The 27,264-nt window shown below is 45.6% G+C and overlaps 1 protein-coding gene across 2 annotated transcripts in view; it reads right to left on the bottom strand.

The window, feature by feature from the left end:
* SFMBT1 (Scm like with four mbt domains 1) overlaps window positions 1-19,599 on the bottom strand; it is an 83,868-nt gene extending 64,269 nt beyond the window's left edge. The window contains exon 1 of one of the 2 annotated variants that reach the window (XM_061458332.1): window positions 19,531-19,599. The gene's annotated coding sequence lies outside the window, so the exon portion shown is untranslated. Of the gene's footprint in view, window positions 1-12,141; window positions 12,251-19,530 lie in introns of those variants that run through there. The other variant, XM_061458331.1, reaches the window with a different exon arrangement.
* Window positions 19,600-27,264: the final 7,665 nt, after the last annotated feature.

Raw genomic sequence — 27,264 nt, 5'->3', positions numbered from 1 at the left:
CATTTCAGAGAAACAAGGCTTTAAATGGGCCGTTTTAAAGCCCTGAAAACTGAGAAAAACATACACACTGGGCTGGGTATAAAGCCAGTACTGGTCTTGCTGAATTGATTAATTCTGTGAGACTTCAGGCATCAACATAAATAATCTTCAAAAGTCCACACATTTGATCCTGGAGTCTCTTCAACCAACCACGACCTTCAAACCTTCTGACAGGGAGCCAAACAGCCCCTATTTTCACTCTAGCTCGTGAACCGTTTCTGTATTACCCAGGGAAACGCTGTCTGACCTTGCTAAAGCTCCATCTGAGTCATTACTAAGACTCTACCACTCTTTGCATGTACAAACAGCGATGACAAAACACAGAGAGAGCCCCGTATCTTTTCCTTCTAAACGGAATTACAGTATTATGAGTTGTGCTAAATCATGGGACTCTCTCTCCAGGCAACACCACAAAAATATGGCCTTGCCTTTGCTACCACTCATTAACTGACATGCTTCCTTCCCAGTCCCCCCAAAAAAGTACTGAAAGCTTAAAAAAGAAGAATAAAGAAAAGAAGACAACAGCGTTTAACGACACTAATCTCAAATCACAAGAACATTAACAGGCCTAAAGGCCTAAGAAGAGTGACAGCAAAGGGTTTTAGTGAAGAGCTCACAGTAAGCGATGATGTTCTTATTACCCCGACATCAGGAGTGGTAAAATTACAGGAAAATCTGTTCTCATTTTGAGATATCTTTTTTTGCACTTCTGTTCATACAAAGGGAAAATCAAGACTTGAGCCTAAGGGCTCAAAGACAGAGTGCAACTGGAAAAGATTCCGCTATTTTTAGGAATGCTATTTCCAAGCTTGATCCTGACAACACTGGGATATTTACACTGTCACAAAATGTATTTTTCAATTCATATTTCTTTCTTATTGAATTATTTTTGCAGCCCCATCCCTGCAAAGTTCAGTGCGTATTTTTTCAGGCATCGGCACATGCAACCTTATTTCTGTTCCTAACATATAAATAGGAAAGAGAGCTAATACTCTTCTATTTAAGTTCCACCTCAACTTTTTGAATCAATAGTTGAGATCAGGAATTCTTAACCAGAAATTTTAAAATCAGAATTTTAACTTTACAGCAGAATGCAATAAAAACAGTGCTTCAAAAAAATCTAAGGATACCCTTGTCCTGAAAACACTGCCTTAAAAAGTTCTTCTATGAAGTCTCCTGGATTTTCTTCCCCTGGTCAGTACTTTGCATCTAACTGTAGTCCCACAGAAGTTCTTAACAGCTAAACCCACTAGAAATACCTGTATGTATTATAATCATGTGCTTCCGCCGTGAGATTCAATTTAAAACATACTCTTGATTAAATGGAAAAGAAAACCATTTGCCTGGTTGTGTTTAAGAGACGTCCCTGCTGACAGCCCAGGTCTGTTTTGATTTGCTCCCTACAGATAGAGAGTTGCTAGCAAAACATTGGCCGGGAAGTGCAGCATCGGATGTAATTTATACTAGCTCACACTTAAGTGCTGCCCTCAGCTGCAACCAGAAACTGCACAGACAAGCATTGCCATGATCACTTCTAGGAGTAACAAGAATGTAAAAAAATGGATCCCTATGCAAAACGAGTGCATGAATTGAGTGAAGAACTGGCCCAGAAAAAAATGCTCCCTAAAAGCTTTCCAAAGCTGAGGTCAACACCTCTGCAGCATCTTGTAAGGTACTTTGTCAGCCCTTACGGTTACAGAAATGGTCTTCTAAACACACAAGATTAAAAGCTTGTTCTTCTATACCAGGGTTAGGCACACCCAGAAGTAAATAGCCACAAAATGAACAAAAGCTGCTGAGGTACAGAGAAATAATGAATGGATTTTCCAAAAGGGCTGAGAGAAAAACACTCATTAGCAGCAAAAGGAAATCACTTCTCTGGCTTCTCGATGCAACAATCTCCATCATATTTACTGCCTTATACAGGAGTAATTCACACAGAATACAAACCCACCCTGGATTGTGGTATATTCCCACATAATACAGATTAAATGCAATATCCACGTTCTCCTGCGCACATCACACAGGTGTCAGATACAGGGAACTCTACAAAGCACTGCACAGGGAGACTCATCTGCTCTCTTCTACCTACACTAGGGATGTTTCATTTGTCGTTTACCAAACTGGAGTAATGCGTGATCTATTCCCACCACAGCATGCAGGTTTGGTGGCTGTGTGGAAGCCAGCAATGCACAGCTGAATTAACAGCATTTTACAAACCTCACCACCTGGCAAGTTCACAATAAGATTATTTATATGTTGAAAATGCTAAGTTCCATACCACGTGCTGCACTCAAAGGTAACTTCACCTAACAAAGCATCATTTAATGAAATTAAGTCATCAAATAACACAAATTAAGAGTTTTACTGAGGAGATGATAAAACCTGGGCATTAACGGCAAAACCAAGTTTAACAGTCACCTCAGCCAGAAGGGTGCCCAAAAACTAACAAGAACACATAAGAAGTGGTATCAGCATTTCTGGTTTATACATCCCCTACCATTGCAATGAAAACTTTCTTAAACAGGAATTGTGTACTGTAGTGCTAAGAAGTGCCAGTTTGAGCGTCTTCTGCATATGGAAATACTTTTTCATTATTACTGTTGCTGTAAGGATGCAAGTTAGTTTTATCTAATTTAATTCCTTCTACCTCTGCCCTGCAAAATACCTGCATGAATGTCCAAAGCCAACAATAACAGCAGCTGTGGCCACACAAACCCCGAGGCCAGCCCCTCATGCACATCTCCTCAGAGGTCCCAGCACTCTGGCTCCCCTGCCCTCTGCCTGGGAGCTCAGCACAGAAATGCCTGCTTGAAACAGGAAGATGAAAATCCATTAGGTTTCAACTGTGGGAAGCTCTGACCACCATTAAATCCCCATCAGTGTCTTCAACACAAGCTAAGGAAAGCGAACATCTTGCAAGCCTCATGTTGACAGACAGGGTACCAGTTTCCAGGATCTAGTATTGTCCAGAGAGACTCGAATCATTTTGGAGCATTTTCTAGAAGATCATCTTGTATTTCAGAAGCTGAATCTGAAGACAAGGAGTAATCACTGAAATAAAAAGTAACTTTTTACACTACAAGGAGGACTACTGAGTCTGCACTGAGTCCTGCCTTTCAAGAGAAGCACACAAACACAGAAAAGTGTGAAGTTTTGAGAGATGAAAAATAAATTATGTTTGCCAAGAACTGCAGAAGGATAACAGAAGATGAAATTAAAGGGAGTACAGTAAGACACAGAGAAAGAAACAACCTCACCTATACAATGAGGTCTAAATCAGCTACTGCAACTCAGGATTTTGAAACTGTTGTGTTTAATTCTCTTGGAGCATCAATCCCTACTCGTTAAGAGCCCCAAGGAATGGAGAAAAGAAGAGAAAACACTGCTACACTTCTAGAAACCCAGAGCACCCTGAGACACCATGTACTGCCAGCGTCAAACAGCCATGGCCAGACTAGAACCTGCACAAAAAAGGTATCAAAGATCAGAGGCCTGAAACACTTCGATTCAAGAGGCAGATGTGTAATTCAGTTTTCCAGGGAACTTAAGAAATACCCACGGCCAGAAGGAGCAGTCCTGCCCAGCCCAGCACTATGCACACACACAAGCTGTGGACAGGCTTCAGCATCTTCTGTACAATAAAACTGGTTCTTTCTTTGAGCTGAACTGTGCAACTATGGAATAGTACAACAGGAATACACAAAATCAGAACTGCTATGAAAAAGAGGAGTAAGGAAAGGTTATTCACTATTTCTCCCAGCACGAGAACCAGAAAACACAAACTGAAGACTTTTCATGTTGCACATAATTAAGCTGCAGACTCATAAGCACAGGAAGTTGTGGATTCAGAAAGGATTAGACAAACTGACAGAGACCAGGTCAGATCACCAGTTCCTGTGCAGCCCGTGCAGCTGTGTCACCGACTGCGAGAAGGACCACACTCTGCTTCACTGTTTCTTATCCTCATTCCAACTGCGGTGAGACCCAGGACCAGGTGTCCTCCTGGTCTGACACATGGCAACGTTTATGCTCATCACAGCATAAGCTAGACTTGCCACTGCTCTTCCCCAGCAATGCAGAGAAGAAACTTCGCAGCCACTTCCAGTGACTATCACACTGGTAATTTTCTTCCAAATTCCACTGCTAAGGCAGAACCTGAGAAGGGTTCATTTTATACCCTGAAGTACATTTTGCCACGCTGTTTGTCAGAAATCAGGTTTTCGCATTGTGGTAAGACAGATTTCTCCCTTTTGGGCACATAATAAAGAAACCATACACTGCTAGTCCCTGAAATCCAAAACACACTGCTTGCTTCAGAGACTCTCCCAGCCTGACCACTGTAACCACGTAACCCAGCTTTGTGAAAAGATAGCTCTTTAGAAACATCAATGCTGCTATGTTTCTGTAAAGGTGCCTCTGCTAGTTGATAGGCAGTTGTAATACCGCTTTATCGTATTATCCATCAATCAAGTTGCATGTAAGCATGATCCAGACAGACAAAGCATATTCTGATGTCGTTATCTACGTAACAGCATAATCAAAAAACGTTTATATCAATTGCCTTAAATGAAAGAGTATTAAACCATGTAATTCTGCAATTTCTCAATAGCCTTAAAATAGTTCCCAGTCAGATTCAACTACTGCTTGCAGACAAAGTATTAATGTATAAATGCAGAAGATTGAACCTGATTATTTAAATAAAAACCTCAGTTTTACTATAAAAATTTCTGTATTTCTTACTGGATAATCATTAGAATTATAATTTATGTCAAGCTGCTTTTAGATGGAAATTGGACTCCAATTAGAAACAAAACCTACACTTGCATTTTACTTACCTAAGTAATATTCTTACTTTAAAAGCACAGAGAAAGGAGATATAAAGAAAACAATATTTTGGTTTTCAATTTAATGAGCACATAAAGTTAAACCAACAAACATTAACTACAATTAAGAACGGAGGGTTTTTCTCTTGTCACCTGGTCCTTCCAGCTGCTATGTTATCTTATTTTTGTACCAAGGCAATCTTCTCTGAGTTTTCAGTTTCCAGACATCATCCCTTTCTTACATAAGATGAACTGGCTGAAAAATCAAACCCAAACAAACCAGCTGTTGAACACACTCCCTCTACACTTGCAGCCAGGCTAGAATTACCTACAACTGGCTTATAATCACAGTGAGCTCTGTATGCACGTACTTAGCCAAGCCACATCCTGAAATACACTAGTTTTCATTAAGAGGAGTGACAAAATAAATGCTTACATTTGCTAGAGAGTGAGTTCAAAAGAAAGATCGGGCCACAACAGCAATGGGAATTCAAAATACAGTTCCTCCCCTCTCCCCCAAATCTATTTTTAAAGTCTAGCAAACAACTTAAAACATAATAACCTTAAAAAGCAGACTTTTGTTCTTGGCCAATGTACTAAAAAGCCTCGCTGCTGACTTGATGAAGTCTTGTTTTGCACATAAATGAGAAAAAACTTCCCTGAAAAAGGGGAAGATTTTCATATGCCCGTGCCCATGGTCACATTCATTTAAAAGGAGTTGATTAGCTTGGTTCAATTGGCCAATTAGTGCTATAGATGTAACACTTCTGACTGAACCTGCGCTTTCATTATTTCTTAGGGCCATTAGTTTAACCCTCATGGTAACACTTTAAAGGGCAATAGGCAGAGTTAATCCTGAAAGGAACCACTGCCACCTTCAATAATTTCTCTTTTAGGATGTGCATTATGTGAGTTCTCCTGGCCCAATGGCAGGGATGCATCCCGAGGCTTCACCCTGCCTGTCTGACAGGCATTTCCTACCCAGGTATTTCTTGAAGAATTTCATTGTCCACATCTTGTCATTTATATTAAAACACCACTCGAACAATTCAGTCCTTAACACATGAATGGGGGCATATTTGGAACCTGACATAAGAAAAAATTAATACTAATATATGAAAGAGAAAGCCTGTGTATGCAATACATACACCTATAAGGCTTCAATAGCATTTCTCGGTACTGCTTAGAAATACCACAGCTTTTCCAGCACCACATCCACACTCCTGGAGCAAAGTGCATGGGCACTGAGGCCAACTTTCAAGAGAAGGGCTTTGACAAGAGGTGAGCTCCTGTCAAGAGAAGATGCTTTGACAAGAGAGAAAGATCCTTACAGAATTCTCCCCCTAGCTTCAGACAAGGCTTTACAGTATAAAGGAGTTCCACAGTCCTAGATTTAAAACACTTTTTATGCTCTATGATTTCAAGACAAATAGCTTTCTTTTCTTAAACCAGAGGCCATCGCTCCCCATGCACAGAGCAAAGAGCATGCGTAGCCAGGTATTCCTACTGCTGTCAAGCTACAGAAAGAAAACACAAATATACAGATAAAAAAGAAAATCTTGCATTTATTTATCTTTTTACAGGTCAACAGACTAACAAAGAGGTAAGAAACGCCAAGGCACTGCTTATTCCAGCAAGGAAAGGCAAGACACCCACAGAACTTACAAAAAGCCATAAGCAATAAATGTGCACCCAGCTTCACAGGGGAAGTGCCCTCACTTCCTGACTCCACTGGTTTCTTCTGGAAACAATGACAAATCTGAAGGTCCTATTTATGGCTTTCTCACATCCCCAGAAGAAATAGAGACTATAGCCTCTAAATACATCAAGATGGAGTTCATCTTCTCCTATCCACTTGATACCTACTTCAGTACCTCTATTCCAGTCCCTTACATCCTTACAAACAACAAAACCTTGCGGGGTTCCTCTCCACCACCATTACTTTCAACCAATGACCCAATTCTGCAAGACAGAGCACCTCTTGATACATGCTGAGAGCCCTCGACTTCAATCAGCTAAAATGGGAGAGGAGGTCACTCACTACGTAGTTTACTCTTAGAGAGAGAAAAAAACTCCAAGATGCATCTCTTCTCTCTCTCATCAGTACTCTCAGAATCTCAAAGCTGGTTTAATAGCCACATCATTTTTAGATAACATCAAGTTCCACTAATCTCTTTCCCAACTCATCTCTTGGAAAAAAAGAGATAGTTTCTGTAGTGAACAAGAGTGTCCTCAAGTGTAACAGCAAATAAACCAGTGTAAATGAAGTGCCACAGCAATATAACAATGACCTTGAAAACCAAGGTACAATTGAAAACTCTAGGTACAATAATCACAATTTACATGTCCACATAACCTGAACCCCCTGTAACTAGCAACTCACCTGAACTGTACGCAAGCATCTGCCATAAGCCCACCTGCCAAATCCAAACGGGGGAAAAAAGCCAACACAAACCATGCATGGCTCCCACCCACCTGAAGCGAAGGAAAAACTCAATATATGAGCATTGCGTGCAGGAAGTAACATATGCAACAAAAAGCTAGTGTCATTTAAGACTGCCCTGTCTTATTAAAAAAGATAGCTTGAAAGAGCAGAAATCCTAGGATTAGAGTCAGCTATCTACAGAAGAGACGGTTATTCCACTACAAACCCTCAAGAAGTCCTCTTGTTTTGGGTTTTGTTATTGTTTATCTGGTTTCCTTAGGAAACAAGGCTCATCTGATTAATTTGAAATGTCCACATGTACACTTCTCTGCCTATCCTCTCATGCTTCTTCCTCAAACCCAGCCAACAAAACGTGAGAGGGGCAGAGGGCTCAATGATATTATGATCCTACAAGTATTGTACCAGGACACTTATTTTCACAAGGAAAAGAAATGTAAAACATCACTGTCTCTACCGAAAATAGAACTGATGCAGGCATCACAGAGAATACAGAAGACGTAAGACAGGAAAAAGAGGAGGTGGAGACAGAGGGAAAAAGAGACCTCGGAAGCAGTCCTGTGGCTCCCAAGCCTTGTTTGTCTGCAAAGTTCCCAGCAAAACGCTCCTCCATGGTGTTTGCGGGTGATAATCCAACACCACTAAAGCAAAGCAGAAAGCTACTCCTAAGACGTACTGCTTTCCGCCTTCAAAGCATTTTTAAGGCATTCATTTAGGACTCTGTAACTACTCTGCAGCTTTGCATTAACACACTAATTTCCCAGAGACATGGAGAGTTACCTGGAGAGTCCCAACTAATATGCAGAATATCTTCTTCCAGCCAAAGCTCACAGCCTCCTTCCTCATAGGGGAACACTTAAGATACTCAAACAAGTGATTCCCCTAAGAGATGCCCTATTAAGAATGCAGAGTGGAATTCACCCTGTAATGCTTCAGTTCTACAGCCTAGCTTTTGCTAAGAACACTAAAAAAATAGTCTCACCCATATGACAGGAGCATAAGAAATAATAATAATAATAATAATCTGTACCCTTAGAGCCAAACCATTTTAAAATCAAATGAGCAATAAGCAACACCTTGATGCTTCTTTCATAGGCTTTATCAATATAAAAAAAACTGAGCAGTGGAAAGAATTGCTGATTAAAGTTAGAAAAAAAACCATAATTACATAAAAATACCACTACACTGATGACATTATTTTAAAATAATAAGATATTAATATATAATTAACATTAACTCTCATTTTCACCTTTTGCTGAACTTGGACCACGCAATCTGCTAAATCTCCCTTTCAGGATCTTGCATGCTAACACAACACGTGCCTTCAGGACAATTTCAGCAAGCATCTGAATCAAAACAAAACAAAACATCAACTCCCACCCCCTTTTAAGTAAGAAAGTAATCTTGAGAGAAGGCAAAATAAAAACCAACCAAAAGCTTTAAGCAACACCCACTCAGGTTTAAACCTATGACCTAAAAACTGATCGCCATTTCCCAAGAGCAGGAGGAAACGGGCACAAAGTCAAGTCCACTGCCAGCAGCAGCAGTGATGCTCAAAGCTACCAACACAAAGACGACGCATACAATCTGCTCATCATCAAGCACGATGAGTCAGATGGACAGCAGAAAAGAAAGACCTTATGGTTCCAGGAAACATTTCTAACTTCCACAGCCTACACAACCTACAAGATATAGAAACGCACATTTAAAAGGTCAAGAAACCAAATATGACTGTTCTGTAACACTGCAACCATGTTAATATAGGAACAATGGCTGGTTTTAGGTATCCAAAGCTCTCTCCCCAAAATGCCCCTTACTAAACACCTCCTAGGTTTCTATTTCTCCTGCACGTAAAGGCCACTTTAGTGAATTTAACCTGAGTCACTGTCAATATGCTCACGTAATTAAGTTGCTGTGTGTCTAAAGTGCATCACTTGTAGGACAATTACTTAAGTCAAGCCAAAGCAAACTGACTGTATTGATCACAGAAGCATCATGCCACGGCCAAACTTCACAACTGGAAGCACAATAATTATGTTAGAGTGATTTCTGACAACAAATGGAGTGGATTCAAAAAGTGAGCATGACAAGATAGGGCAGGGTCTAGAGCTGTCACTGCTCTGCCATGAAACAACAAAACCACCCTGTAACATGTGACCACAACCTACTACCACAAACATACTTTTGCAATACTCTTTAACATCTTGTCCATGAGACAGTGAAAGAATATAAAGACTACACCACACAAACTCCGTCAGTCATTTACATGTCACTGTACACTCAACCCGCCTTTCTTTTCCACACAGCAACTGCTTAGGGGATTTGCCAGGTTTAAGAATCAGATAAGAGAATTCAATACCAGCAAATTAATACAGAGGGGGAAAATAACTGCAAAGGAAAACCCATACGGATCGATAATGGCTACAATGGGTCACAGTTTCTCAGCTCTCTATCTTGCAGTGCTGTCCCTTGTGGAGAAGGCACACTCCAGCTTTCCCATGACAGGATGCTTCAGTCTCCCAGTGTAACTGCCCAGAAGAGAAATCCACCAGAAGGGAGCAAAGTCATTCTCCACACACCTCCACACCAAGTCTAGAGTCTTAAACAAAGGTGGGGTGAGATCTATCAGTTTTACTTTGTTGTCTGTCTTGTCCAGAAGCATCTTCCTGCTTTTCTACTAACAGAGGTTCTGTGAAGAACTGTTTCATTCTCATCCTTCAATCACAGCAACAATTCACAAATCAAAAGTAAAAGAGGAAATGGCTGAACTGAAGGCAGGAAGCCCACTAAGTCTTCTCCCTAGAGATGATCTTTTAGATACATAGATGCCTTTTTACTCTTTTCTCAACTGTAAATCCCATGTCAGTAGTACCTACCACAGAGGAAATCTCTGCTTTCAGTTAACTGATGTATTTTCATCTTGACACTGAGGTACTCTGCCCCAAAAGCTGGCTATTTTGAAACAGCAATCAGACCTTAGATGAGGAATCCATCCTGCCAGGTGCTGTAGACGCTACAACTTATAGCCCCCACTCCAGTAAGAACATGACCATTTCCCACTAACAACTTCATCTCTTACATTATGTTTTTCTCTTACAAATCATGTTTCTGACCCATTTACATCATAAGCCTTCAGTTAGTTGCAAAACAATGGTATTTCTAAAGTCCCAAGACAGGTCACTTCTTCTCCAGCATTACTTTTGCAAGGTACACCTTACACTCTGCCTTATGAAGTATTTGCTATGGTAACCTCTTGGGCTACTGACAGCAGCCAGCTCCTGTGAAGGAAGGGACAGCAGAGAAACAGCAAGGTAGGCCTTTTCTTTTGCTGTAAAACCTCTCCCATTGGAATTTGGCTGTCGGAGCAGGTAAAACTGTCAGACATAAAGGTTACCTTGTAAAATCATCTCATAATGGGCAACAAGTTTCTCTGAAGTAGATATAATTGTTCTGCTAAAGCACACATGTGACTGCAAAACAGGCATCACCAGCCTGTTTCTGAAGAAACAAGGGCCTTGTGGAACTGCAACAGTGAAGGGAGTTAAAAATGCACAATTAACTGCCCGCTGTTTTCCCTCTCCTTTCATTATTTCCACTGGGGGGGGGGGGGGGGGGGGAGGGAGCCCTGGTAACAAGTTTGCAGAAGCCACAGACGGAAAACTTGCACAGTCCTTCCCATGCGGGCATTCCGGCCCCCCCCGTTTCCAGCCGGCGCTGTACAGGCAGGAGCCCTCCCGCAGCCGCTGCCCCGGCGCCGATTCCTCTCCAGCCAGAAGTTGGCGTCCCGGGGCATCCCCGGCACCTCGGCGGCCGCCCCGGCCGTGGCACCAGCAGCGGATTTACGACTTCAGGTGCAGAAACGGCGGGCAGCGCAGACCGACTCCCCGAGAGACAAAGGCTTTCGTTCTCCGGAGCGGCGGAGGGCGCGGAGCCGCCCGGGGTGCGGAGCGGCGGCGGACGCGGCGCGCACACAATGCCCGGCCCCGCGGCAGCGCAGGCCCCGCAGCGCGGGCGGCGTCGCTGCGGGAGAACCGGCGGCGCGGCCGCGGAGGCGGATCCCGCCCCTCTCCCCCCTCTCTCCGACACCCACCCACCCACCCAGAACGGGAGGCGAAGAGCCGCCCGCTGACGGGCCACTTGACGGGGAGCGACGCCAGCCGCTGCCCCGGGCGGGACGCGCGGCGCGCCAAGCGGAGCAGAGCACGGCCGCGCCCGACGGGGGTGCGGAGCGGAGCGGGGTTTAAAGGTCCCCTTCCACCGCCATTTTGAGGGGGAGGGGGGCGAACGAGCGGCGCTCGGTGGGCTCCCCCCCCCCCCTCCCTCCCCCGTGGCCGTGGCCAAAGACCGGCCGCGCCGGGGCGGGGGCGCGGCGCGCACAAAGTTCCCGCGGGGGCCGGGCGCGTGCCCCGCCGGGCGCACCCCCCCCCGACCCCCCCGCGGGCGCGTACCCGACCGGGAGGGCAACTTCGGCCCGAGCGCGCCGCGGGACGCCGAGGGCCGAGGCACCGCGGGCCCCTAGCGGGCGCGCGCCGAGTTGCGCGCGGGCAGTTGCGCGGCGGCGGCCGGCCAGCCCCGCGCATCACTCCGCCGCGCGGGAGATCGCGCGCTCCCCCCGCGCGGCCGCCGCCTCCCCGCCGCGCTCCGCCTGCCTCTTCCCCCCTCCTCCTCCTCCTCCTCCTCCTCCTCTTCCCTCGCCGCCTTTTTTTCCCCGCATCCAAACTTCGGGAGCCCGGAAAAACCCTCCGGGCCCCGCGCCCCGCCGGCAAAACGCGCCCAACAGCTGCGCCCGGGGCCGCTCCGGCCGCGCACAGCCGGCTCCGCCGCCCGCCTCACCTGCGGGGAGTTTTTCCAGCCCTGCGCCGCTGCCGGGGCTCGGGCTCCCCGGCGCTCCGCTCACTGCCTCATTCCAATATGGCACGGCCCGCCAGAGCGCATGCGCCCGCCGCCCGCCTGCCTCCCCCCCCTCCCGCCCCTCCGCCCTCCCCTCCCCTCACGGCTTTTCGGGCGCTCCGGCTCCCTCCTGGCGCGGGCGCGACGAGTCCGCGGCCGCCCGCCCGGGCCGCCCTCCCGGCCCCGCAGGGCCCGCCGCCGGCCCCGCCCCGCCGCGCTGCCCCGGGCTCCTGCCCCCAGACACCTGCTCCCGCCGCGCCGGGGGCAACCGTAGCCTCGGTCGCCGGTAACGGGACGCGCCGCCGCCGCGACTCTGCCGGGGCTGGCCGAGGCGGGGCGGGGCGGGCGTCCCCGCCCTGCCCGGGCGCCTTCGCTCCGTCGCCGCGGGCAGGGGCACAGCCCGGCAGGCGGCCGGTGCTTCCTGCGGGGACCGCGGTCCCGTCCTCGTCCCCCCGAGAGAAGTCATCCTCTTTCCCCCCCCTCCCCTCCGGCGATATCCGCGGTCGGGGCGCGGTGGTGCCCCTTGTGCGCAACCACTGCCCTCCCCACGGGGCCGCGCAGGCAGTCGGGCCGCGCCGGCGCCGCAGTTTGCAGGGGTCAGGCGGGCGGCACCGGTCCCGTGTCCCGTTTTCCCCCGCCCAGGGTGGGGACCGGCGCCCCGCACACTCGCCGAGGCTGCCCGCGGCGTAGCGAAGCGAAAGAAAAAGGAAGCGGGTTGTGCAACACCGCGCTCCTCCTGCCCGAACTACGGCGGCGAAGGAGTGGGAAGGCGGCGGCCCGCGGCCCGCGCAGGCGGTGCGCACCGAGGCGGTGGCGAACGGCGGCGCGGGACGGCGGGACCTGAGCGCGGAAAGCCCTTGCGCTTCCCGGGAGCGCATCCCCCCGCCGTGGCGGCGGAGGGCCGAGACGGCGGGGGGAGCGCTGCGGCCGGTCTCCGCCGGGAAGGACGCGTGCCAGGCAGCTCGCAGTGGGGCAGGCTCACGGCAGTCTGAACATCCGCGGCAGGGTTACCGCTGCCTACGTGCCCCAGCGTTGCGGCGGACACTAGTTGCTTGTAACTGGAAAGAAGTGTTCGGTGGGGAAGAGCGGATCGGAGAGAGCCGAAACCATTGTCTCCGAAGTAGCGAAGTACCAAGAAATGGACAGAGCTCTCGGTGCCGGAACAGCGGCGGGAAGAAACGATGTAACCGGGAACTTGCTAATTACGCGTCCGGCGGCAAATGACACACGTTGCGCTCTCCGTGCGTGGTGGCACCGAGAGATACTCGGGGACCGGATGACTCCCGAGCGATACAGCGCGAAACCACGCGGGATGTGCACACCGCGCACCCTCACAGCGGGGTTTTTGCTCTGCGAGCAGACGAGAAACCTCCGTTTCCCGCTGGCCTGAAGTTAAAAAGCAGAGTCGTTTCCCCCTGCGCTCGGGCGGGAGCGCAGCACGCCCGGCTGCCCCGGGGCAGCGGCGCCGCGCCCGGGCTCCGACCCGCCCTGCCGCTCGGCACTCGCCGCGGCACTGTCCGAGGACGGTCCCGCCGGCGCCGGAGGGCTTCTCGCCGCTGTTCCGCTTCCCGGCCCGCCCGCTGCCCTCCCGCCGGGGCGCGGCGAGGCCCGGGCCATCCGCTAGAGGGGGGTCTCGCCACGGCGATGCGGGTGCAAGCGACTCTTGAGCCAACCGGCTCTGCAGCCGCCACCGAACCCCGGCAAGCATCGGCCGGGTCGCCCAGTGCCACCCCCTGCCGCCCCGGCCACGCGTCTCCCCGCCGTGGGTCCCCAGGAACGTCCCCGCACTCCCCGTGAGTGACGGCAACCGCCCCTTCCCGCAGCACGAGCTGCTAAAACTGGGTTCCCGTCCTGCAAAACCCCAAACCCGTGTGCGACAGGAGGAAACACCAAAACTCGGGTATGGCAGAGCCCTCACACCGGCAAAAGCAAGAAACCAGCTCTTCCATAAACTTTCGGGTGAGCCTGGAAATTAGCTTTTAGTACCTACAGCGTGGGAAGACAGTGTAGAAAACCCAACACGATCTGCACTGCAACACCTGAAAGGTCCCGTTTGCCACTGCACGCTCACTTCTGTGTCATAGTAGTTGTCAGTCACAGCAGGGTAGCTATTTACAAGACGCTCAAGTGGCCAGCCTCATGATACATTAGGTTTGTGTCACTCCTGATGTTTTAGAGGAGGTTGAATCTTCCTTTCTGGACATTCTTCTGTGTCAGTGAATGTCTCTAGACACGGGGCTCACACACCACGCACAGACACATCATCCCGCGGGGATTACATCTCTTTATATCCCCTCTGCAAGAATGGCAATGCATGAGATGCTTAACACCAGTTGAAGACTGGAAGACAATCTGGATTACTTCACTGTGCCCTCAGTGCATTGCTTCTGTCCTCAAGGCTCCCCAAGCATCCCCACTTGTGAAACCAGGAAATTTCTAACTTCCAGTCTAATTTATAGCCATTTGTTCCTTATCATTACTATCCTTCAAACTAATTTTACCTCACTGATATTTACCTAAAATGTCCCTATGAATAGCAGTTAGATCATCTCTCAGTCTTTCTGCTGTGTTTTTAATCTTCTCTTTAAATATGTTTCCCAGTCTTCCAATGTCCTCTAAACTTTCTACCCCACAAGCGCTGTTCTAAACAAGGTCTGAACAATTATATTAATACCTCACTGTCTACTGAAAATACCTCACTCGATGCATTCCAGAATACATTAGCATTTTTAAGACCACATTACAGAGGCATCATAGTTACCCTACAACCGATAATGGATTCCTCTCCTCATAATCTCACATTTGATGAACCCCTGAGCTTACTTGCAGTTATTCTAATTAATCTTTAAGTGCATGACTTCTTGCTATTACATTCCATCCCATTTCTGGTACACCAGGCAATAGATCATCCTCAGCCATTCTGCTAGTGCACTTTAAGAAGGTACTATGCCTTAAAAAATGTGTCTTGTCCTATTTTTAAGATGATTTACCATCCAGCCTGCTCCGAGGTTTCCCCTCATCCATGGCAACAACCCATCCACACCTTTGCCCATGTCAGAAGGGTGGCAAACACACTGTTCCTGGAAAGCAGCCTGCTCCTGAGCCTCTCTCTGGGAAACTTCCCACCACAAATTTCTGAGTACACTCCACTTCTTCAGGCAAAGGTACCGTTGGCAACACACTGAACCGCAGCAGTTCACCTCCTTCCTACAAGCTCATGCTTCACGCAAAACAATCCACGTATCTTAACATCATCAGCCTCCTAATCATTAAAACTTTTTTTTCTTGTTTACATGAAGTGATTAAAAAGGACTTCTAAAGTTTCTCTAACCCCCGTGGTACTCAAATCATTAAGTCGTGTATTGTTAGCATCACACCATCTTTTCCTTCTGTCCTTCCCTCATTTTAAGTAAAGCTTGTTTTGAAGCTAAGTTTTCCTGTGCTTATTCTTAAATGTAACTCATGGAGCAGAGCATTCCCATTCAGTGAAGCGGGCATAATTCAGTTACAGGAACATTGCAACTGCCAGTGGAAGCAAAACACAGAGGCAATTGCTTTAAGATTTTAACATTTGTTAATCTGAATTAGATACAAGTTGGTTGAAAGTTTTGTCCCTACTTCCAGAGTAGATTTGCTTGAGTAAAGATTGTGAGATTTGACCTAACACAGACATACAAGTACTATAGTGTTCTTACTGGAATTACTGTTTGTATCTTATGTGGGGAAAGATAGTGAGATTGGACCTAGTATAGACATATGAGTACCATATACTGGTCTTACTGGAATTACTATTTGGATCTTATATGGGGAATCCAAGAATGCTTCTGAAATCCTGTGAGCCTTCATCACCCTCATCTGCAACCCAGCCCCTTAATGGGGCAAAGGTAGGTGTTTGTGAGGGAAACAGGGGCACTACCAGAGCAGCAGGGCAAACCCATATGGCCCAGGATGCTCAAGAGGGAGCTGAGACGAAGCCAAGTCCATCCAATTCTCTACTTCATAGGGAGTTCAACACAGTGGTTTGAACTCATTAAGTTTTCCCTGACTATAGGGACTTTCTCAGCAAATGCTGATGATGTTTAGCTGCTAGCTTAGAACTGCATGTCTTACTCCAAAATATATAGCGTTTTATTACACTAAAGAACAAAAACTGCTGAAGACTTTCTAGCATTCAGTGCTCTCCACTGTTCCCATGGGCATCAATGTACAGCTCGTACTTTTGTGATAAGAACCAGAGACATATGTTGATGCATTTGCAGTTGCCATCTCTGTGGTCAGTGAATCAGACTAACTCTAACCCAGAAGAAAACCTCCTGTAGGTGACTCAGTGACATCCCTGGACTTCTGCTTTGCTCTTCCTGTTTTCAGACTTTATTTTGTCTGAAAATTATGTTGGTTTTAAAGTTGATGAAAGGCTCAGCTGACAGCCCCATGAAAGACAATCCCCAAAGGAGCTATAATACAGACATGAGGGAAGAGCCCCCTTGGATTCCTTCCTTTGCTGTTGCAGAAGCATGCCAATAGCACACAAGGTAAATGCAGTCCAGACCATCTGCCTCCTTCAGGCACCTGTTAAAGATGCTCCTGCTGGTAGCACCCTGTGCTAGATGTGCTGGTAGCTTAAGGTGTGGACATTGGGGATATTAATAGTTATTGAGGCAATGCTTCCTTTTGTTTCAAATATTCAAGACAGCTCTCTTTAAAAGGCATTTTGTTGGCATGCAGATATGCTTGATTAGGTTCAGCAGTAGGACAGGAGGAAGAAATTGAGATCCAAGTGGCTTCCTCCATACCTTCCCTTCCCCACCTGCCTGTTTCTGGTTCGAGACTCCAGACTTGGCACAAGAAGGCTTCAGGGCCCATGTAGCTCCATTATCAGTCATTTAAATAAGTGCCAAAAATGGGTACAGGGCCTTTAGTTAGATGGTTGGCTGGCAGCAGCAGAAGAAAGCATTTGTAAACTGGTCCCCACAGCATGGGACACTCACCTTCCACCTTCCCTCCAGTTCAGATTTCAGTGAGTAATGTTCACTTTGCACTTCTGCAGGGTTTAGAATTTCTCCAGTTTCTGTGAGATGTTCAGTCAACAAGTGATGGTAGCACAACAGGCAAAAGAAGGGGATTGTATTCTAATGCATGTGTCAGTGTCTACATTATTTTTCCATGACATCAAGAGGATGCAAACATTCCAGAAGACAAGGAGGAGGTTTCTTAATTATCACCTTCTCCCAGTACAATTTTTGTAGCAGTCACCTGATGAATAACATAGATGACTAAAATATTACTTGTACTTGTGGCAGGCAGCATATATGAACATTCAGACACCACTTGCTTCTTCATGTCCCTCGTGGCTCTCACATTTCTGCAGTGTGGGCCATCTCTGTATGCAAACTACTGTAACTGAACCAATATTGGCTTCAAAACAATAAGCTCCAGGCCCAATAAACTGAGAAATAAAAAAATTAAATAGAGGGGGAGCAAGTATGGTCACAAAACAGTGAAATGTTGAGTATGTCAATGCTCTATATACGTCTATCTAGAAGATACTGCAAGAAGAATATTTATAGAAAAGCAAAGCTCCTCTACCTATTTGATATTAACTTTGCTCTTTTATGGTTCTCCTTTTTAACATTTCTATCCACTTTCCAGCTGCTCACACAATTTAACTTGACATCTGTATAAGACAGTTACCATCCACACCCAGTACTGGAGTACCCTCGACTTCAGTATGGACAGAGCCTTGCTAAGATTCGCTTGCAAACACTGCCCATATTGTATTTTTCTGTATTGGACTATGATCTTGCCAATACTGATTAGCAGCTATTGGCAGGAAGAGATACAGAGAATGTTTGGGTTTTTTTTTAAAGAGATACAGATGGAAAAGAGAGGCAGAGAACATGCTTTTTACAATAATGTTTAGATACCACAATGCAATTGTGCAAACCCAATATTGTAATTTACCTAAGAATAAATACCCAATTTATTTGCTTCAGTTTCTGGGCAAAGTGTTTTTTCTCCCCAGATTAGAAATGTTTATGTAGGTTTAGAAAATCCTGATCAGCCCAAGCCCCAAGCCCAGGAAACCAGATTAAGATTATGAAGAGCAGTAAAGCAGCCTGCCTCATTTCATTATGCAAAGCGAATGAAACACAGAAATTAAACCAAGAGCAGGAAAACAACTAATACTTAAAACTGCATTGGGAATACTCCAAAGACTCATTAACAGATGAAAAAGTATGATTATCTTGTTAGGAGTACTACCACCCATATAGAAACTCTGATCAAAACAATAATTAAACCTCCAATAACAATCTCCCTGCATCATTAAATACTTTTGTACAAATAAATTAACTCTGCCAGCCAGAAACATCCAATAGAGACAATTTACATCAACCAATACGTCCAAATACTCAGAAAGCCTCTCACATTCTTACCTGGGCACATGCTATCATCCTTCAAAAAAAAAAAAAGCTTTTAAATAGATGATCTTGACAGCATCCCTATAAATTTCTGTATTTACACCACCACTGATAAATCAGTGAGCCATGTGGCTTGAGATAACAACCTGTCCCTTTGCCAGTGGTGAAAACTGATTCTCTTCCAACTAACACATGCAGCTGGGCAGGAATATTTATTTCTGAGCGAAGTAAATGGACGCTCAAGTGCGATTGTCGATATGCAGAATCTGGCAACAAATCAATACTGACTTTAAATAACCAATTTATGCCATTATTTTTTAATACCTATGAATCTTGTTAAATCCCGTAGCATGCCGTCCTGAAGCAGCAATGCCTTCCTAATTTCTTTTGGTTTGTGGGTTTATCGAATTTGAGGCTTTAAGAATCCTGTTATTGGTGAGTGTCAGTTCCTAGCTTTTCTCTTTTATTGGCTTCCTTGGAAATATCTCCTGAGCTCTTATATCTTCACTTCAATTTGTTTTTTTTTCCTGTGTCTGAGAAGGGTGCAGGCCTGAACTTGGCATGCGTGTATTACTGCCTTTACTCTACTACAGAGGCAACCAGAACCAATATGATTTGTGGTTTCAGGGACATAGATGAAAGCAGATATACTGAGTCGTTATTTATGTTCCCTTAAAAAATCTGAAGAAGTGTAAGTATATTAGACAATTTGCAAATTGTCTGCAAGAAACTGCATTCTTGAGCCACATAAATAGCACTGCTCATGTATATATCATCTTGTAGCCTAATTTTGAAAACCTCTAAGATCAAGATTAAAAAAATTGCCTGGATTCCTGAGGTTTGAATCCAAAGTTAGAAACAGAAATATGATGCAGAAACCAGGAGCTGAAATTCCTATAAAGCCAAAACTAACCTTTCCAGATGCACCTCCAAGAATGGACCAGGACTGAGATACATTAGCAGGGCTTGCAGGGAACTTCAGCCAAGCTGTACCTGTTCAGGGGAAAGCAGAGTAATACAGTCTCAGAGGTGTGTTACACTGGAAGCTTTTAATAGCAGAAAGCTCAGAAGAGTGTAAAATTACTGGTTTGAAGTAGATTAGCACTGAGGAGCCTTATGTTAACATGACAGCTTAATATGCATTTTTAGGAACACCTCACAAGACAAGTTCAGCCTGTTCATGGAAGTGAGGAGATAGGAAAACCCATTGGAAGAACTGGAGAGGAAGATAACTTTGTTCTCTTAAGTGCTAGACTCTACACCTTCTTTGACTAGCTATGGGTTTAGCCTTTACTTGTGAATATATTAAGCAGTTGATCAGATTTACATGTTTATTCATTTTCTCCCTTAATTTAATAGGAAGTTGTACAACAAATATAACTGAACTGCTGCAGGGAAAAATACAGGCTGCATCCCGTGATAGACACAGTGATAAGCATCTGGGTTCTTTAAGAAATGCCACCTGATTTTTGAAGCACTTACAATATGCATAATACAGTGAGACTCAGCCCCCATGCTTACTGGTGTAACAGTTATTGCTGCACTGTCAGAAAGCAGGTCAGTCCTTTGAAGTGTCACTGAACAGTTAACTGCTTTGGGGCTTATTTTGTCTTCTTGTGTGTCATCCATTAGGAACTATCCCTGGAGAGAGGGTAGAAAACCAGGAGGACCAGCCTGATCCATTCTAACAAACCCAATATTCCTAAATCATGCTCTTTAGTTTCCCAGATTAACTTACCTCATGGATTCCCCTTTGTGCCTGGAAAGATTTATTGTTTTTATTCAACCTGAAAATCTGCTAGCATTAGAAATATTAGGATACCCACAGGTGGTTCTTTTGTCATCCTATCACTGCAGTGGGTAGATAGCAAAATAAATCAATAAAAACAATGTCTTGGTTGATGCTTGGGGAAACCAATCTGTGGTTGAATATACAGCTCAGCAACAGACTGCCCTGTGTGCAGCCAGCACTAGGCACCACGGCATCCACTCACTGGAGATCTCAAATAAGGGTTCTGGAGTTTATTTAGCTTTTCCCCACCACTCAGGCTTTTATCTAATTCTGTGGCCTTTCTAATAGCATGGTTTCTTTCTCCCCTGCCCAGATATATGCTACAGTGGTTTTTTTTCTTTCCTACCAGGTCATGTTTTCCTTCCTTGGCTTGAGCATATTTGCATTAAGAGCCTAATCTGAAGCTGGTTTTCAGTTGCCACTCTCTGATGCTTGTTTTCAAAGACTCTATGCAAATCATGCCAGTGCTGCCTTCTGCACTTCCTCCATTTTTTTCCCTATTGAGACTGATGTGAAGAGCTGCAGTCTATTTAGAAGATTATGGTTGTTGCAGCGGAAAACCAAAGCTATTTCCAAAAGTGAAATTTCTTAGAATCAGTGTATTTTCTTCTGCTTATAATAGAAATGAGTATGAGCATTTGGAGTCTTTAGATATCCTCCCAGATATGAGAAGATGTGGGAAGAAGCAGAGTGGGTATGGAAAAAAAAAAGCAGTTGATTAGTAAGTTCATTTACTTATTCTCTGTTAATGAAGCAAAGTGAAGACTGCTGGAGTGAAGTGAAACATAAGAGAAACAAATGGCTGTTTAGCCTATAGCTGCATTCTCTAAATTATTTCTCCCTAGGAACACAGTGGACATGAGTGGGCATAGGCAGCCAGCTCTGGCAAAGGACAACCTTTAGCTGAACTTGTCACCATGAGAACCACACAGCTCTAGGGCACTCGGGGCAAATTGTTGCTACCCCCTTGCTTGTATGGGGGGAGGCATTCCCCACCATGTATGAAAACCATGCAACATAGGTACATGTGATCCAAGGCAATATATACGTATGTATCTTCTGGACTTCAGACAAACTGCCAGAGGAACATGACTCAGAACATGAGCTAACCTGAGAAGGAATGAAGCAGCGTTTCTCAAGATGTAACTGTCTCTGTGCCCTCAGAAGAAGGGTGCTTTGACCTATGCTTGTCAAGCCAACACTGATTTCATACTTGAAGCCACTGATAACTCAAAACTGGTAAAGCCATAACTGAAACCATTTAATAATTGAAGCCACTGCAGGACCTCTATTGGAAAGCGCAGCCTTGGTTTCCTGGTATTCTATTAAGGGAGGACTGCCACTGTGTGTGTTGCAGATCTGGTTGATAAATTTCTGGTTTTATCTTGAATACAGTGTGCAACTGCATATCCAAACGGAAAAATGCATAAGGAACAAACAAAGGCTGTTTCCTACAGGCTGCTATGCCTATTCTAGGAATATTTTTCAACTTGTCTATCAAATATAGGAGGTATTCAAAGGAGGTAGTCACACAATAGAAAAGGGCATCCTGTTTTCTGGAGCTGTCAGGTTTAAATTCCCCTTACTGCAGAGCCAGGTGCCCCTTTGTGTTCCTGTTGCAGCAGTGAAGCTCTGCGTCTCACTGTCAAGGAAAGCATTTCTTAATTGTTTCAAAATAACCTAGAGTGAATAAACATTTAGTTAAATAGCTAAAACATGCATACAGTGCCCTACACAATTTTCCGTGCCATCAGCTGCAGCACAAGATGCTCATGTAGTGAGAACAGTCATGCCAGATATTAGGTATGAACCTGCTTGTTTCCACTGCATTTCCACAGTGGTAGGGTTGTTTCAACTCCATGACAATTGTGCAGAGACAGGGCTGAGGCAGTAGAAGCCTCTCGATGTCTCAGCATACTCGAGACCCCTCTAGGAGCACAGCCTTTGTGCTTTGTTTGCACTCAACATGGATGCTCAAGGAAGCCTTATGGAGGGGCTAGGAGCCAAGAATTGGTCATCTTATTTATGAGAAACAGAATCAATGCAATTATGGAATTACTATTATGAAGAAAAGAAACAAAACACACTACCAAAAAAAACCACAAACAAACAAAAAAACCCAAACAAAAAACCCAAAACAACTAAACCACAAAACCAAAAACATTTGCAGTTGGCTGCAGCAAGAAAGAGTGTGGGGATTTGATTTCCAAAATTGATGATTTCAGAGTTTCCTTCGCTTTTATGACCCCTGGATAGCCCGATTTCTGGGTCTTTTGGTTCAAAAACTGGACAGCAGAGGGTGCCAAACCCCCAAGAGGGAGAGCACCCAGGCCCACTGAGCTCTCATGCATCACCTTAATTCCCCCGCGTTGATAGCTCTACTCCAGCACGAGTGGTCAGGCCACATCGAGCCACTTCAGAGCCGCATGTTCCATCTGTGCTGATAGCTGTACTGGAGTGTATTATCTCATTTGGTTGTGTCAGCACTTCCATTACAGTTTATAACCTCTTACTTTGTGGATCAATCTAGGCTATTGCCAGCCAAGTTATTTTCTCTCTGATGTGCAATTGGCACTCAATGTTATCTCAGGAATCTGAAGCCATGTTTTGTTATCAGGATGTTGCAGAGAGGACTTGCTAAATTAAAAGCAAGCACTTGATCATGCAGAGCTGAGCATAAACCCTCCCCCTCCTTGCACATGTGGCACAAATATGACACAGCCATTGATGAACTAAATCTGTTTAGCTTAACATTGTTTGTACACAGCTTTTTACTTTGGCCAAGGAAACATGAGATGAAAACATGAACAGCTCTGAAATCCCATTCTCATCCTACAATGAATTATGAAATGCAGGACTGTTATATTAGCAGGCATTTCTTCCTGTCCTAATAAAAAGATACACATTCTACATTTTCTGCAAACACTACTCATGGGACCAAGATGGAAATTGGTCCTTGAGTAGTAACTAGTTACAATAGCTTCTAAGAGAGCCTACAAATTATTCTGATTGTACTTAGGAGCCAAATCCTGAAGCCTCTATTGTATTCAGATTCTTGTTCTTTGCTGGAGTCAAAAATTGCTGCTCTTGGTCCAAAGAGCATTTGTTTCTCTTTTATTTCTTGCCAGTTCCTATCCTGAGGATGAGCACTGTCAGATGGCCAACTTTACTGCTCACATACCTGATACACATAATCACCGGCCCGTTATTTCTACACTGGAGTGGGATCCATCATTCCTAACTGAAAATTTTGCAGATAACAATAATTTGTAAACAGTTATTCACTTTGAATGAGTTATGTAGGCTCCGTTTACTTAATCTAGCTATTTGTCAGCTTTATCAGTCACTTATCAACAGAAGCAGAAAGCAGGCCACATATTACCCATTCATCATCCCTCCCTGTCTCTGGAACACACGCAATATATACTGCATGTGCCATAGCACTGGTGAAGTAGCTCATAATATAACATCACCAGCAGAACCAAGTGTAACGGTTGCTTTCTCAGTGCCAAAACCTGGTAGGGTGCTTCGCAGCAGTGATAACGTTTATATTCAATCCCAACATTTTGGCCTAACAAATTAGGTTCTTGCCAACCCGTGCCTGTTGCTGGCACTCTGGGCAGGAGGTGGTGCAATGGATTTCAGGCTGGACACAGAGCACCAAACACCCCTGTGCTGTAACACAGGGAAAAGGCACAGCTAGAGAGGCCCTGTGGTCCCTCAGGGTACAGGGAGGCACAGTTTTTAGTAACTTTGTGTAGCAGCACATGGTACTGAACTCATTTTGTGTGGAAAACAATCATTCCGAAGGCATGTTTTCACAAAAACATGTATTTTGGTGAAAATACCTATTTTCACAAAGTTACAAAGACCTGCATTTGCCTGCTGAGGCAGCACGCTGCCCTCAGCCCGTAGCCAGCAGCACTCAGGGCTGTACCCTCCCCAGGGGAGCACAACACGGTAACTTTTACACCTCAGTTAAATCAAGGAAACCGGAACACCAGCACCACCTCACCAGGCCTCCCTGACCCTCTCGGTGCCCCGGGCTGAAGCACTGTGCTTTGACCCAAACGTGAAGCTCACCCAAACGTGTGTCCTCAGCAGTGTCCTCTCCCTGCAGACGTCTCCCCTGGCCGCCCGGCAGCCTCCCACAGGACTCTGTTACCCTGCGATGAGGGGAAGGTTCTGGGATGGGACAGGCTCCCCTCAGGCCTCCACACCCAAGATGGCCACTTCCTGTCTCCTCACCCGTTCACTGTCCCTATTCCCCAGCTCATCAAACTCATTTCCGAGCTTTTCCTCAGGCTGCTTTTACTGTGCGGACGGGCATCCCTTGCTGCCTCTTCTCTACCTCGTATTTAACCCTGTGCAGTCCTTTTTACCTCTCAAACGTCACCCCTTGCCCTCCCCTTATTCCCACTGCTGGCAGGGCCTGGCCAGGGCTTTGTCCATCCCAGGAGTTCAGCCCAGTTGCCTCTGTCATGGTTGCAATCAGAATTATTTTACACATCAACAACAACAACAACAAAAAAAAACACTGCAAAAATCAAGGTTAGAAGATGTCCACCTCTGCCCTTACCCAGCAGTAACGAGTTCGCTGCTGAAACAGCCGCGCGCTGCCGGCCTGACGCAGAGCCGGGGCATGGAGCTCAGGACACAAACCTGAGCAGAGCAGCAGGCAGAGAAGTGGTGTTACTGTGGAACCTTTTCAGTAAAGTCTGTCAGGAAAGCGAAGACTTAAAAGCGATTTACAATTGTAAGCCCTTTCTACCAGCTCTTTAGCAGGGAGGTGGAAAGCTGCTGTAAGGATTTCTGGGGTACTATGGCATGAAAACGGTTTTGCTTGGAAAACAACCCCGTGGAAACACATTTTTTTCTGTTTATTCTTTTGCAGTTCCCACGAATTACCTATCAATTAAACATTTGCTGCTGTTTGTTTTGCCTGAGGATGTTCCTTTGTTTCTTCCTGTGACCTGGGGAGGATAGTTGTGTGGATTACTGCTGGGATTAAGCCATCCAGAGTGACCTCGACACGCTTGTGAGGTGGGCTGATGCCAACGTCATGAAGTTTAACCATGCCAAGTGCAAGGTCCTACACCTGGGTGGGAGCAATCCCAGGCACAGCTACAGGTTGGGCAGAGAAGAGATTCAGAGCAGCCCAAGGAGAAGGACTTGGGGGTGTTGGTTGATGAGAAAATGAACATGAGCCGGCTTCAGTGTGCGCTTGCAGCCCAGAAACCAACCGTATCCTGGGCTGCATCAAAAGGAGCATGACCAGCAGGTCGAAGGAGGTGATCCTGCCCCTTTACTCTGCTCTTGTGAGACCTCACCTGGAGCATTGTGTGCAGTTCTGGTGTCCTCAGCATAAAAAGGACATGGAACTGTTGGAACAAGTCCAGAGGAGGCCACAAGGATGATCAGGGACTGGAGCACCTCCTGTATGAAGACAGGGTGAGAAAGTTGGGGCTGTTCAGCCTGGAGAAGAGAAGGCTGCGTGGAGACCTCATAGCAGCCTTCCAGTATCTGAAGGGGGCCTATAGGGATGCTGGGGAGGGACTCTTCATTAGGGACTGTAGTGACAGGGCAAGGGGTAACGGGTTCAAACTTAAACAGGGGAAGTTTAGATTGGATATAAGGAGGAAATTCTTTCCTGTGAGGGTGGTGAGGCACTGGAATGGGTTGCCCAGGGAGGTTGTGAATGCTCCATCCCTGGCAGTGTTCAAGGCCAGGCTGGACAGAACCTTGGGTGCCATGGTTTAGTATGAGGTGTCCCTGCCCATGGCAGGGGGGTTGGAACTGGATGATCTTAAGGTCTTTTCCAACTCTAACTATTCTGTGATTCTATGATTAGCAAATTTCTTTCCAATGTTCCCTTGTGCTATTTAAGACTTCACATGCCCCTTGTGAGCTGGGAAAATAAAAGCTTCCGAGTAATTCAGGAGTGTTCTCAAATTTAGGTAAGTCACTCAAAAACAAGCTAGCGATAGTGCAGAAGCTGACAAGCTGAATTAGCTCTGCTGGCCGTACACCAGGAGCTCCTTAGCGAATTAGGAAAGGCAGAGGTCTTGCAAATCTTGGTTGGCTACACAGCTCCCAGGAACCCTACTTTGGATAGCCGGAACTTCCTAAAACCGATGAGCTTCAGGACACCACGGAAAGGGATATGGAACAACATAAAAAATCACAGTGAATGTAGCCCTGCAGACACCAATCCTCAGCTCAGTTCAGACACTAGTAAATTCTGCAGTGTAGATGAGCCCTTTGGAGAGCTTAATTTGTTAAGAGAACCCATTACTTTCTGCTGATTTATTTTATAATGGCTCATTTACATGCACTAAGAAATGATTTTTTTATACTAGCAGAAAGGCACAGATTGCCTCTTCGCAGTCATACAGGTTTTCAATTTTAGACAAGATCTTTAAAAAAATTGACAGTATTATGAAGTTCCAAGAAGCTCTTCAAAGTCACTTAGGTTTCTAAAAATCTATTACGGTTATTTTTTCCTTCGTATTCCAGAGGTTCTATTGTTGGACTCACGGTACTAATGAATGCTGTTGTATATGTTGAGCAATATGAAAAATAGGGCACTAATGTTTTAAAGTCTCTAAAACATTTCTCAAATTGACTGTAAAATGTGGCATTTCTACAATACACGATTGTTTGGCAGGATATAAAAGCTTACTGGTTCTCATTTGGGTGATTTGCATAACTTGTTCATGGCATCGTTTATAAATATTATGCCCATCCCAAGCTGCCGTTGATAAAAGAGTAAGACTGCTATTGCCAAAGCACATTGTAGTATAGAGGAGGAAAAAAACCCTTCCTGTCTAAAAAGAAGAAGGCTATACAAAGCCA

Source organism: Pezoporus flaviventris, unplaced genomic scaffold, assembly GCF_033815535.1.
Source record: "Pezoporus flaviventris isolate CSIRO_AGI_PZ_B2104156 unplaced genomic scaffold, CSIRO_AGI_Pfla_v1 ptg000026l, whole genome shotgun sequence".
Classification (NCBI taxonomy): domain Eukaryota; kingdom Metazoa; phylum Chordata; class Aves; order Psittaciformes; family Psittacidae; genus Pezoporus; species Pezoporus flaviventris.
This window is presented reverse-complemented; position numbering and strand designations above follow the sequence as displayed.